Below are 15,647 nucleotides of genomic sequence, written 5' to 3' on the forward strand. Positions count from 1 at the left end.
GCATCGAAGAAATATTGTGCGATTTGCACAATACGATCCGGCGGCAAACCCGAGAAGCGTATTTGCACATTATCTATGCTTACACAATACCTAGATGAGAAAAGACTTTGAAATCGACCTTCCCCCACTCCGAGATGTGCCTCTACAGGCAGCTTGATAACTTCTTTCTGATTACGGAAACAGTAGACGTTGTTCCATTATACCCCATTATTTTGAATAATTTTTGGAATGACTATGGTTACTGCGACTGTTAATTTTTATTTTATTATAATTACTAACAGTTGCTGACCTCGTGGAGTCATTAAAAGAATTGATAGCAATCGTGGAACTAAAAGCAAAGAAAATCACACTTTCTATACACCGTAATCAGAAACAGCCTGAGAATCTTGTAAGGGTGTTGAGGGGTAGGTTATGCTGACAAATACCTATTAAGAAAAACATTCGCTATGTTGCACCATTTCCGAGTTAATTAGCATTGAAGTCAGCCAATCAGGCAGTTGAGCGCGCAAATTCAAGTGGCCTGCCAGATACAATTATGGCTTGGGTTAGATCCTTACTACTGTCCCACATCTAATTTTTGTATCGCCCTCTTGTCGGTTGCAGGAAACCAAATGAAGAACGCGTTTGGCTACACCGTCTTTGGCGGGCCGCTTGAACCTACGCGCACAACGACCTGGCTAACTTCAGTGGAAATTAACTCGGAAATCGCAAAACGTACCGAAATTTTTTCTTAAAACTGTTTCTCAGCCCACTCTACCATGAAACATGCTTACCGGTTTTTTAGTCTGTTTCTAATCACCCTGTACAATTTGTATAACGTCTATGCACGACCGATAAAAATAAAATGAGATACAAAATAAATGGCTCCATGCTCAAAACTTCGTTTTTCTTTTTTCTCTGGTCAGCGTCTTAAATTCTTATCCATGATATTTCAAAGGTTTTATCGGCGTCAGCGGTGGTGACGTTTACTTCTTCACATACTAATTACGATCTCTCACATTTTCAGAAGCAAGTTTGGTGGTGAATTGCTGCGTTTTACGTTCCGAGCAATGCAAGCGTTGCGCAGAGTAGCAGACACTTGCAACGTGGCGCGCTAAACGTGAGATACGACATTTAATATCTGTCTCCCTCTTCCAGCCGGAGCATAAAAAGAAGAAGGAGAAGAATTTGCGCAATAACTGGGCTGTTTCTCGACGGAAGCGACTCGGCTGGAAACGTCATCAAAAGGCCGCAGCCGATGCGGCCGTGACGAGGCAGCTTATTTGCCGGAGCAGCGGGCGCATCGCCCCGCCCTGCACAATAAGGCGGGGAGGGCTAGGAGGGCAGCCGGGACAGCCAACCTACTCCCAATTTAAATCTCATTAGGCGGCAGCTGCGGACTGCCTGAATAAAACATCAGCCTCCGCCACACTCCGCGATTGAGAGGCGGTGCGTCATACCTGCTGGCCCGCCTTACACGGCGGCGTCCACCCACGTGTGGCGCCAGAGCTATCACACGAACTGCAAAGTGGTTTCCGGTGATTTGCAAAGTCATTGAGAGCGAGGTGATGGAAAACTCCACCGATCAGAAAATAGTCTCCACAGTTTACGTAGGCACTCGGCAAAACAATTTTAAGTGCATCGGAAAAGGTACTTACCATGTTAGCACACGAGGAGGTTTGTTTCTCTTCCAGTCGTGTACGGAGCGCGGAAAGAAGGACTGCTCAAATGCGTGTGTGTGCGGTTTAATTGGTCTGCGCGGAACCCTTCGGGGGCATTACGTACGTGGCTGAAATATATTCTCAGATTCTTCAGTTAATACTGGGTCTTCAAATTTTGTGAACAGGCTCCACGGGAATAATTAGCGTCCGTCTTCCAGAGTTTGCCAGTTAAGGCCTTTCAGTATTTCCATGACTCTCTACCGGAAGTCAAAAAAGTTTTTCTAGTCGCTCAATACCCCCTGTCAGTCCTTCTTATGGCTCCATACCTTAATCGGTTTAAACGAAACCTCATGAGCTCATTTTGTTGTCCGTCCGTCCGTCTGTCTCTCCGGCTGTTGAAAACCCTTTTACTCAAGAACGGATAAGCGTATCAGGTTGAAATTCTTGATACCTACTAAGATCTATGATCCCCTGTCGAAATAAAATTTAGAAGCCTCTAACTGCATGTACTCACAAGATATGGCCATCTATATAAGATATTTTGATATTCGCAAACTCACTCATCAAAACCTCTAGCGTACTTCCGTTTGACATGGAATCATGAAATTTGGAAGAGCCAAGATTATACAGTACAGTCAAAGAAAAAATTTGAAATTTAGTAAGTAGAAATAATATGACATAAAAATATCTTTTTACAATTAGAACTTACACCGAATTCTACATTCGCCAAAAGCATAATAGAAATACATTATTGCAGGGAAACATAAAATGTAAGTTGTAGTCTTGTTCTAGTAAGCAAAAAAATATTTCATTAAATCTTCCCTCACTAGATATATAAACTGAAGCCTATTGCTCGCTTCTTTTTGAACGTCCGCCCGGTCTTATGATCTACTGTAAATATGTTGATGCATTCTTGCCATTGATTGGGATACAGATGAACTATCTACATATCTACATACATAGTTCAGTTTCTACGGAACCTACAGCACTAATGTGCCGTGAAACACCCACTAGGAAGAATTAAAAGTTTGACCGAGGATGTGTCTAATGGACAAGGGCATCGGCCGATAATTTCGAGTTTGGTGAAATACCAAAAAAAGAAAAAACGGGCTTTACTCTTGGGAGTCAACGAAAGTGATAGAATCATAAATGAATGAAAACAAATGAACAGTCGCCAGCCCAGTTAGGCACATTAATTTGGAAATAAATATTTGAGAAAATTGAATATTGGTTATTGAAATTGTTTTTGCTGAGATTTTCCTTTGAATAGCAAACAGGATACAAACTGACACAGTGCTACCTATCTTGACTGACATGAAAAACTCAAGTAAAGACGAATTAAATCGTAAATACACTGTTTAACCTCCTCTACAAATATCAGTTTTCCTTAGCAACAGTAGTAGCTCAAAATTTTGCTAGAAGGTGGAGAATATGGTGGGAACCCATAGACTATTATAGTTTCACTAGTCAACGCTCTTTGATTATTACAATAGTAAGGGCAAAATCTAAAGGCTAATCATTCACTTCACTTTCAGTAGTTCATAAATTACTTTGCAACACAATAAAATATAACGCTTGGTTTAACATTTCATGATGGATACCAAAATACATCTTCTTTAAAACTGTGCATAATTATTCTTCTAACAATGTTATCGTAAATCTTTTCGTTAAAGATTTATATGTACTTGAACTTTAATTATCTGCGAAGCAGGTATTCTTTGCAGTAATTTTTACACAATCTCGCACTGTATTCCTACAAAACTATATTTATAATAATCTAAGAATACTTTAGCAAAAACCTATCCACCTTCACTTTTGTGGTTTACCTTTAACTTTTACTTCTCCTTTTACTTTAGACAAAAAAGCAGTTTTAAACACATGAATGCAAGAATTGTTCATTTAAATCAGGATCTTTGGTTTTAGTAACACAGTTTGGAATTCCTGTGTCATGGTCTGGATAGATGTCTACCTCGTATGCTTTACGATCCTCTTCAACTGTCGGCGGTCTCTGTCAGTCAACAGACGAGGCCTGCCTGTACGGTTATCTGCTGTACGTGTCCCTCCACGTTTCCACTTCACTATCGCTTCAGAAACAGTGGACCCAGGGATGTTTAGGAGTGTAGAAATCTCACGTACACACGTATGACACAAGGGACACACGTTCGATATCCCTGAGTTCCGCGATGCGCCCCATTCTGCTCTCTCACAATTAATGACTACTGAGGTCGCTGATATGGAGTACCTGCCAGTAGGTGGCAGCACAATGCACATAATATTAAAAACGTTTCTTTTGGGGAGTCTCCGGATACTTTTGATCACATAGTGTATATGTCAATGAAAAGGTTCCCACTAAAGGTCTTAAGTTCGTCGTGTGTTATATAGAGCTTGGATGTATTTAAATGCGCAGTTAGGAATTATTAAACTTGTCTTAAATAGTAACTCGTTCACCGCAAGAGACGGCCACTGGCACTTGTAGGACCAGTAGTGTCACGTGGTGTGCCGTACGCCATAGGGGCCCATATACGTCATTGGCCCCAACCGAAACAAATGGACGCAGCCTATTTATAAATTGGAGTGACGTGTGGTAATTCGTTTTCGCCAGCACAGGAAACGTTGCAGTGTCGCAGTCTTCTTTAGCTGTCTGGCTTGGTGTGACACAGGTGCTACATTCCTAACACTGCTCCTCTAAAGACGTGCTATGGCACTGAGGGGCGGGAATTGGAACATGGATCAGGGCTGCACACTTGCAGCTGCAGACAAACACAAGATAATTACGTTGCTATATTTTATATAAATCATAATTAAAATTTTGAGACTATCCTTCGTATTGTTGAACTGGATTTCACCGTTTATGTATTTTTATACAGGAGCATTTTACAATGATGCTTTAGCATCTGAATTCGTTACGATTAAATAAATAAAAAAGGTGGAGTATAGTGTTGGATGATCTATTTCCTGTGATAGAAAGTTACGTAAACATTCGAAGATTATTTCTGAGGTGATCGAACAATGACTAATTTCTTGCTAGGGTTCCTAGATGGCGTTACACGTACTACTGCTGGTATGCAACGACATTTCAGGTGGGCCTGTCAATATAATGGTTCAAGATGACTCTTTTTATTTCACAAATACTGACCAATAATAACACCCGCATCAATTTCGGAAGACAATGAACTTCCTCCCACGGAAAATTTAATACACATACATAGTTCCTTCAAGAAAGTTTTGAAAAGTAGTTTCCCGAAGATTACACAGATTACGCCACGATAAGCTGGAACAGTACCGGAAGAAGAAATCAGGAAATAAATTTTCATCGACATATCTAGCGACAGTTCAATGGAAGAATAAAAGATACTTACAAAAAGAAAACTGTGCTCTCTCTTTCAGTGGGGTCACAAACAGAATACCAATCTGATTTTTGATGCAGTTTGTTACTACTTAGCAAACGGCTTTTCATAAGTGGTAACACCGTTTCCCATCAGATTACCGAAGTTAAGCTATATCGGGCTTGGCTAACGCTTGGATGGATGACCGTCCGGGACTGTCGAGCGCTGTTCAAATGGCTCTGAGCACTATGGGACTTAACTTCTGAGGTCATGAGTCCCCTAGAACTTAGAACTACTTAAACCTAACTAACCTAAGGACATCACACACATCCATGCCCGAGGCAGGATTCGAACCTGCGACCGTAGCGGTCACGCGGTTCCAGACTGCAGCGCCTAGAAACCCTCGGCCACCCGGGCCGGCTCGAGCGCTGTTGGCAAGGGGCATCCACTCAGCCCATGTGAGTACAATTGAAGAGCAACTTGCCTGAGAAGTAGCGGCTCGAGTAACAAAAACTGACAACGACAGATTGTGCGGTGTGCTGATCACAAACCCCTCCACATCCGCATCCAGTGACTCCTATCGTCTGAGTATGACGTGGCGATTGATCGCCACCGTTGAACTTTCCTAGGGCGTTCAGACGGAGAGTTACTGCTTACACGTGTGAAAGTGGGTTTTCTGTGTTGTACATTAAAAATAAATACAGAAACAGAGTTAGTGTTGAACAAGACTTGAGAGTTCAGTTGAGCTCAGTCGAGTCATACTTTGAAGCTCTGATTTAAAAAAAATAGCAACATACCTTCAACTGAAATATAGAGATGTTCTTCCATCAAAATCTAAATTTTAAAATGACTAGTTACTGATTTTGACTTCTAATTTAGCGTTAAAATTTGAATTGCTTCTATATTATTTTTGTTTTTCTTTTGACTCTAATTTACTGTTCTTTACATTCAGTATATTACTGTATTATTTTGATGCATAGTTTAATAAATACACTGCCGAGAAAAAGACTGTCCACTCTTTTAGAGGTTTCCAATTCACCCAACATTTATTGTTGCAATAGTGCATAAATAGTACACGAAATGACTACATTTACAGACCAATAACGCAAGCTGTTATTAGGTACCCATTATCGCTGAAACGTATTAGTATGTGATGTAGCCTCCATAGGTGCCAATGCAGGCACTTACTCTGGCATCCAATCGCTCGTACAGATGGCGAACACTGTCCTGGGATACGATGTGCCATGCCAGCTCGACCTGTAAGAACGATTGGTCGACAAGTGTCACGAGTAACTTCTCGTCCCACGATATCTCACACGAGTTCGAGTGGAGACAAGTTCAGGGATGATGCTGGCCATGACAATAGTTGCAGATCTTGCACGTTGAGTTTCAGAGGCAGTGCGTGGGCCAGCATTACCGTGTTCTGTTGCAAGAACAGCAAAAGAACCGGTCTTATAACATTCTGCTCTTACAGAGCGCTAGTAAGTGTCCCATTCAGAAACACCGAAAGTAAACGAGATTTGTAGATTTCCGGTCAGTGCGTCCTGGACGAATGCACTCTATGAGACAGCGCTCACCAGGTCTACGTGGTATCCACAAACGACCATCACTTGAGTGCAGATAGAATTTGCTTTCGAGTGATCCTCTGAGGGCACCAGTCTAGCCGTGTACGTCGATCGTCGACGCTGCAGCCTGTGTGGAAGACGGGCTGAAGGTTTGCGCGCCAGTGGTCCCACCGCTGACATGTCTGGGCTCACAAGCCCTCTTATCTGTGGTAGCTGTACGATCTTCTAACGCTGTCGTTACAATATGACGATCCTGGCGGTCGTCTGCGCTGCGTACATGTCCAGAACATCATCTACAAGTGTGAGAATGTTCACATGACCACTGATGTGCGACAGCTGGCAGCTTTCCCTAAACGTAGATAAATGTAATATAATGCGCATACATAGGGGCAGAAATCCATTCCAGTACGACTATGCCATAGGTGGTAAATCATTGGAAGCGGTAACGACCGTAAAATACTTAGGAGTTACTATCCGGAGCGATCTGAAGTGGAATGATCACATAAAACAAATAGTGGGAAAAGCAGGCGCCAGGTTGAGATTCATAGGAAGAATTCTAAGAAAATGTGACTCATCGACGAAAGAAGTAGCTTACAAAACGCTTGTTCGTCCGATTCTTGAGTATTGCTCATCAGTATGGGACCCTTACCAGGTTGGATTAATAGAAGAGATAGACATGATCCAGCGAAAAGCAGCGCGATTCGTCATGGGGACATTTAGTCAGCGCGAGAGCGTTACGGAGATGCTGAACAAGCTCCAGTGGCGGACACTTCAAGAAAGGCGTTACGCAATACGGAGAGGTTTATTATCGAAATTACGAGAGAGCACATTCCGGGAAGAGATGGGCAACATATTACTACCGCCCACATATATCTCGCGTAATGATCACAACGAAAAGATCCGAGAAATTAGAGCAAATACGGAGACTTACAAGCAGTCGTTCTTCCCACGCACAATTCGTGAATGGAACAGGGAAGGGGGGATCAGATAGTGGTACAATAAGTACCCTCCGCCACACACCGTAAGGTGGCTCGCGGAGTATAGATGTAGATGTAGATGTAGATGTAGATGATATCAGCATCGTTGCACAACTGACGCAGCACGTCCAACTTATGCGACAATTCTCCAGAAGCACCATCCTGCCACTCGGAAGATGATAATTTCTTTCAAACTCACTCAGTTGGCTATAGGAAGCACGGGTAAGTCCGTGTGGCAAGGTTGCCTGCTAGATGCGTTTACAACTTCAAATGCTTCAAATGGCTCTGAGAACTATGGTACTTAACATCTGTGGTCATCAGTCCCCTAGAACTTAGAACTACTTAAACCTAACTAACCTAAGGACATCACACACATCCATGCCCGAGGCAGGATTCGAACCTGCGACCGTAGCAGTCCCTCGGTTCCGGACTGAGCGCCTAGAACCGCTAGACCACCGCGGCCGGCCGTTTACAACTCACTGAGCCTTCTGACTGTGAGCGTTGACGAAAATGGCGCTCTGGTTGCTGGTTGCTATGCCACTACAATATCTGTTGGCGGGCGAAGTTGAAAACATTATCAGTCCACTATCCCCCAGGTGACATATGCCATCTTCAGATAAAAATATACGCCGTCTTTCCAGGTGTACTTTTTCTCTGGCAGTGTATTTTAAATCCCATTCGGTTCTTACTCATTGACTATGTGTATCAGAAACGGCATAATTTAATTTAATATTATTTGCTACAAATAAGTATCACATGTGACCATGAATGATTCTGTATGGAATCGCTTCCACGCAGCCTTATTATTTGTGTATGTCACATTTATAGCAGACATAGTCGTTGATTGGCACGGTACAAACAGCATATATACTTCTACATATATGCTCCGCTAGCCACCAAGCGGTGTGTGTGGCGGAGCCCCCCACCCCCCCACAAATTCCCGCTGGTCCACTCGCGGATCGCACGACGGAAAAACGACTGTCTGAACGCCTCAGTACGAGAACTCTAATTTCCCCTATTTTGAATGGTGATCATTACGCTATTTGAAAGTTGGTGGTAATAATATATGCTTTACATCCAAGCAGTAAAGGAAAGAAAAGAAAAATTCGGAGTAGGAATTAAAATCCATGGAGAAGAAATAAAAACTTTGAGGTTCGCCGATGGCTTTGTAATTCTGTCAGAGACAGCAAAGGACCTGGAAGAGCAGCTGAACGGAATGGACAGTGTCTTGAAAGGAGGATATCAGATGAACATCAACAAAAGCAAACCGTGGATAATGGAATGAAGTCGAATTAAATCGGGTGATGCTGAGGGAATTAGATTAGGAAATGAGACGCTTAAAGTTGTAAATGAGTTTTGATATTTGGGGAGAAAAATAACTGATGATGGTCGAAGAAGAGAGGATATAAAATGTAGACTGGCAATGGCAAGGAAAGCGTTTTTCAAGAAGAGAAATTTGTTAACTTTGAATATAGATTTGTCAGGAAGTCTTTTTGGAAAGTTTTTGTATGAAGTGTAGCCACGTATGGAAGTGAGACGTGGACGATAAATAGTTTAGACATAAAGAGAATAGAAGCTTTCGAAATGTGGTGCTACAGAAGAATGCTCAAGATTAGATGGGTAGATCACATAACTAATGAGCAGGTATTGAATAGAATTGGGGAGAAGAGAAATTTGTGTCACAACTTGACTAAAAGAAGGGGTCGGTTGGTAGGACATATTCTGAGGCATCAAAGGATCACCAATTTAGTATTTTACGGCAGCGCGGAGGGTAAAAATCGTAGAAGAAGACCAAGAGATGAATACACTTCGCAGATTCGGAAGTATGTAGGTTGCAGTAGGTACTGGGAGATGAAGAAAGTTGCACAGGATAAAGTAGCATGGAGAGCTGCATCAAACCAGTCTCTGGACTGAAGACCACAACAACAACATCCTCGGCGAAGATAGGATTTCGGAATTTAGAGAGTATCCCCTTCCGTTTACCGCGTCGTCTATCTTCAAACTTTCTATGAGATTTGTGACGCTCTCGCGATGGCTAAATGTACCAGTCATGAATCTTGCCGCTCTTCTTTGGACCTTCTCAATCTCTTGAATCAGACCCAACTCGTAAGGGTCCCATACAGACGAACAATACTCTAAGACTGGACGAACTATCGTATTGTAAGCAATTTCCTTTGTTGAAGGACTGCATCGCTTCAGAATTCTACCAATAAACCGCAATCTAGAGTTCACCTTGCCCGTTGCTTGCGTAATCTGATCATTCCATTTGAGATAATTTCGAATAGTCACACCCAGATACTTGACGGATGTTACCGCTTCCAAAAACTGGGTATTTATTTTGTACTCGTACATTAACGGCGATTTTTGGCTTGTTATACGCAATAGGTTACACTTTCTAACATTGAGAGATAACTCCCAGTCATTACACCACGCATTTATTTTCTGGAAATCCTCATTGATCTTTTCAGAACTTTCTTGTGATACTGCAGGCCTGTAGACTACAGCATCATAGGCAAACAGTCTAATACCGCTCTCAATACCATCAACCAGATCGTTTATGTAAATCGTAAAAAGCAGCGGACCTATTACACTGCCATGGGGCACACCTGAAGTTACGCATGTTTCTGTTGAAGCCACCCCTGTCTGTTAGAAAACTTTCTATCCAAACGCATATGTCATCGGATAGACCGTAAGCGCGCACTTTTTGGAGCAAGCGACAGTGCGGAACTGAGTCGAACGCCTTTCGAAAGTCGAGAAATATGGCATCAACCTGGGAGCCGGTGTCTAGAGCCTGTTGTATATCATGCACGAAGAGGACCAGCTGTGTCTCGCGTGACCACTGTTTCCTAAAACCGTGCTGGTTTCTGCAGATGGATTTCTCAGAGTCTAGAAAGGTCATTACGTCTGAACACAAAATATGTTCCATGATTGTACAATAAACAGATGTCAGTCAAATTGGCCGGTAATTATGTGTATCCGATTTTCTACCCTATAGATTGCTATGACCTGGGCCTTCTTCCAGTCCCGTGGAACGGAACTTTCCACTGTTCCAATGATCTCTGATAGATGATGGATAAGAATGGTGCAATATTTGTTGCATAGTGAACATATAATCTTACGGAGATACCGTCTGGACCAAATGCCTTCCTGGCGTCTAAGGATCTTAACTGTTTTACAATCCCAGATACACTAAACACTATGTCAGCCATCCTTGCGTTTGTTCGATAACTGAAAGGGAGAATGGTGCTACAGTCCTATACCATAAACGAGTTTTTGAAAGCTAGGTTTATAATTTCGGCCTTCTGTTTATCATCATCCGTTACATTACCCGTACTGTCAGCAAGAAAAGGTATTGAATTATTTGTAGCGTTCTCATATTTTAGGTACGCCCAAAATTTTTTAGGGTTACTTTTAGAATCTGCAGATAAAATATTGCTCTCAAATTCGTTAAAAGAACCTCTCATTGACGTTTTGACAGCTGCTTTCATTTCGCATAATTTCTGTATGTCAGCAGGGAAGTGACTACGTTTAAAAGGACTGAGCAAAATGCTCTGCTTTCTCAGGAACTTCGTAATATGTTTGTTGTATCAAGGTAGATCCATTCCCTGCCCTATATTTTTGCTAGGCGCATACTTCTCTAGCACGTGGTGGACAATACCTTTAAATTCCGATCAAAGATGCCCCTCCCCCCCCCTCCTCCTCTCCCCTCCGGGTTCGTTAAAAAGTGAATAAGCTATAGTGCTACAGCCAAATGCCGAAGAAAACTATCCCCCCCCCCCCCCGTAGCACGTAAGCGCGTAGCGTTCCTAACCGCTGCGGCAGCCACCGCTCGAACTCCCCCCCCCCCCCCTCCGCCTCTCCCCTCCGGGTTCGTTAAAAAGTGAATAAGCTATAGTGCTACAGCCAAATCTCAAGTGGTACACAGTGACAAAGGGTCTGGGAATCCCGGATTTAGAGAAAACTATGTGAAATTTTCTTACATAAATCTCATAATACAAATACTAGCATAAAGATGTAATCATCAGCTGATTGTGAGAATTTGCAGTTTTCTGTTCCTATAAAGTTATTTCGTGTTCGAACTGAGTATAAGAAAGTGACAGACGCCGGCAGAGACTATCGGGTCGCAATTACAGTGGCACTGGCTGTACGGGAGAGGCGCGCGCTGCGCCGGACTCGTTACATTAAGCGCCGGCGGCGGCTCGTCTCACCGTAATGAGGGTTGGGTGGGGGGGGGGGGGGGGGGGGGGAAGGCGGACCGGGGAGGGGGCGAGCGCGACGCTGATGGGATGCTGCGCGGCTACTGGCCAGCAATTAGACGCACCCCCGGCGCGAGCTGTGACGGCCAAGTGAGCGCCCCGAGCCAACTCTGTCACACCTGCGCCCCACGATCACCGCTGCCGGCACAGCTGAGTAGTTTCTAATCGAGACATATTTTGTGCTTTCTGCGTGATGACAAATGTCAGGGGAGAACAACGACACTGGGCGTTCCCGTATTCCTATAAATTTTCTTCTTTGAAAACAATCTTTATTGTTACATCTGAGGAACATAATTTATTTCCATCCGCAATATAATAAATTTTCCTAGCTTAATAGTTTGATAACTTAGCTTCCCCTGGTACATTACTTTTTCATTAAAAAATAAACAATAAATGCCACCAGTTTCAATTTAAGACTGTGTGTCTGGTCCTGGCGGAGTTTCGAGTCCTCCCTCGGGCACGGGTGTGTGTGTTTGTACTTAGGATAGTTTAGGTTAAGTAGAGTGTTAGCTTAGCGACTGATGACCTTAGCAGTTAAGTCCCATAAGATTTCACACACATTTGAACATTTTTTTCAATTTAAGAAGAAGTAGCATTCCACTTACGAAGATCATCCTGGCGTAAATGCTGAAGAGAGACGAATATGTCAAGGAATATGAGTTAGTAAATGTGTTCTCGCAGCACTATTTTAGTGGGTTTGCAGCCAACGTGTCGTCTAGTGGCAGGTGGCAACTTGGGCGTTATGTAGTGTTGTTGAATGTTTGCATGTATAGGTTCCTAACCTGTTCCTCAAGACACTCCCTACACCACATCGAATTTTGCTACACACTGTACACGGGAGAGCTTTTAGCAACTCTCAGATAACAACAAACTTAAACATCATATCTACTACTAAAGACCGACGAAAAACAGCAAAACTACTAGACATACGTAATTAAATTGTCTGTGAACACGAAAGGAAATTAATATTTTCGTAACATTGAAAAGTGGGCATATACACCTCCATGTTGGGCACAGAGATGCATTATTTTCCGTAAATCAAAGAAAATCGTAAACATAATAATAGCGCGCAAATCTATGCTCTATAATGATCAAAATTGGTCGAAATTCTGACCATAAAACACGATATAAGTACAACAAGAAAATACGGTTCCATATAAGGTATTTACGTTATAAGATATGCTAGAAGTCTCCAAATTGATGTGTCAATTTTGCATATCCTGCGTGAAGTCAGTCCAAAGTGTGAATTTTCGGAGGACAAAGGTAACTTGTACATTACACGTACCCACGTGTCACTCAGTGTGTTTTTTCATATGACAAACCTTACTGCTACATTACACGCACCCATGTGTTACTCTGTTAATGTGATGCCCATGAGTCTCATGGAAAGTGAATGCCATTGCTCTTGTAGATATACTGCCAGTGTGGCAGGAAAACGGCAAATGACATCTACGGGTTTTAGCTCATCAACTCGATCTGTCTACTTCTTGCCTCGAGCTGATTAGTGATGCAAACGTTCTCCAATAAAAAGGGTTCTGTGTGATCGAGAATTGTGATTTTGTAAGACGAAATCATCGCTTCCTGCACCGGAATTATAACATCAGTATCAATATTGCCACAGTTCCTCTTGACAAGGTGTGGTGGATGACTGGCTTCACAAAGCAGCCTCATCTCATATCAGCATTGGTCCAAGGGGATGATAATTGATTCTTGCTTTCTTTCAAACCTAAACGTTTTACCTACCACTAACCTGAGACTCGTCAGTGTGAGGAAAAGCCTTTCACCCACGTGACACTTCACACTTCACAATGTCCACCCTCACTGCTACTCATGGTTGTTGTACTATTAAGCTCAACGGACAAAATATTAGTCACATCGATAAAGAAGCACAATGATCGCTTTGAAGCACTGTAGTGTAGAACTGATGCCATGACTTCAAATAGCTCCCCACCGCTGGGTAAGTAGTGGCTGTGAAGTGGTTGTGTACATCACTGTGAGTAAGGATTAACCGTGGTAAGGCAGCTCGACGATAACACGTGGCAGAATGGCAATAACGTGCTATCTTGTATGAAAGTGTTCATAATAATACTGTGAATGAAGTTACCTGATTTGTTGGTACCTCTACATGGATTGCACAACATGTCTGCCAGTAACGTTGAACCCTTCCGCCACATAACACGGAAAAGAGGCACGCCATTTGGATTGACTCTTTTCATTTCTTTGCGATAAGTAATTCGACTGGATTGATTGATTGATTGATCGATTTCAACGGGAGAGCTAAAACAGCTTAGGTCTGACCCGCCACTGCCCGCAACGAAACTAGGTTTATTGCGCTGTATCGCTCCCTGTATATCTAGTAAAGCCAAACAGTGCCCTTTAATAGTGCAAGGGGTCCCTCTACCAGTTTTTTGTTAGACACAATTTCTTCAGGTCTAGTTGTCCCGAAGATTCTGTGTCTTTTACTCTCCAATGCTACGCATTCGAAGATTAGGTGTGATGCAGTTTCTCCATCCTCATCACAGATCCTACATGTAGGGTCCTCTTCCGTTATTCCCATTGTGTGTAGGTGTTTTTTGAAGTTCCCATGGCCGGTCATCAGTCCAGTCATGAGTTTATCTCTTTCCTGTACAGTCCCAGGATTACAGAGTTTCTTTTAAAACATGGCTTGGGCATCATTACCTTACCATGTTTTTGTTTATGGACCTTGGTCCAATATCCTGCGTGCTGTTTCCTAAGATGGTTTTGTCAATATCAAAGTTTAATTGAATTAACGAGATTACGGTGGCTGTATGCGCCGACTTCATTTCAACATTAGTTCATTTAACCTGGTATATTCATTGCTTTTCTGGACGAGTGTGGAGGAGGTCTACAGATATGGCACAGAAGTCGCGAGTAGCACTGCAGTGCTAGGCAGTGTCGCCTTTGTGGAAGTGCAGCAGGCGGAGCGAAAGGTTTAGGTAGTCTGGTGTTGCGTTGGGAAAGTCAGCTTGTGTAATACTGGCTCCCGGCCTATTGCGCAGTTTATTGCACATATCCAATTTGGATGGCTGAGCTGAAGGTGTTAAGTTTTGGATGTTGCAATTCTTCCGCCAGGAGGCAGGCGTCCGGACCGTGTTAAGAAAATTACATTTAGCTGATAAACATCTCCATAACTTCCAAAACACATTGCAAAGCAGCTCCGACATATTACAGGAGCAGAAGACAATGTGGAATTGGCAGCTAGCCTTGAGCATATTTTTCTAGCTTTTCCAGGGCATGTGATGCGAGGCTAGCTGCTGCTTCAGATGACACTGACAGGTGACACTGCTTTGATGAGGAGGACATAGCGTGTAATGCTAAGCTTCTTCAGAAAAATGGGGAGGAAATCTAGATTACTGATGTTTTAACGTTTCACCTCATCTCCTTGTGATGTTTCGTTAAGGTAACAATTACACCATTAGAGGGCCAATATAAATTTAAAGAGTGATGGTTGCTGAGATTCTTGGTGGGAATAAGGGCGTAGTCAGCTCTGTACTCTCTAGAAAGAAACACACGGCCACCTTGCAGGTTGCGTCCTCAACTGGAATCGCAGGCTCGCATCAACGGAGTGGGGTCAAGTGTTCGAGTCCTTGTCACAGCGATTCTAGCTTCATCCTTGATGGCAGCCAGCCACAGTGTCATAGTCCCGCTCATACTGCGCAGACGATAATTGTGAATGTAATTAGCAAACTCCGGCACGTTAGGACCGTCACAAGACTGGAGACTCAGATTGATGATCAGTTAACCCTTTCACAAATTCGTCAGCGCATTCTTATTTTCATACATTTCTTTGGTCTTCTGTACAGACAAACAATTACTGTAATTGATGTTTAGGCAGGTCGACGTAAATTTTATAAAGTCAAAA

This window comes from Schistocerca americana, chromosome 1 (genome assembly GCF_021461395.2).
Source record: "Schistocerca americana isolate TAMUIC-IGC-003095 chromosome 1, iqSchAmer2.1, whole genome shotgun sequence".
Taxonomy (NCBI): domain Eukaryota; kingdom Metazoa; phylum Arthropoda; class Insecta; order Orthoptera; family Acrididae; genus Schistocerca; species Schistocerca americana.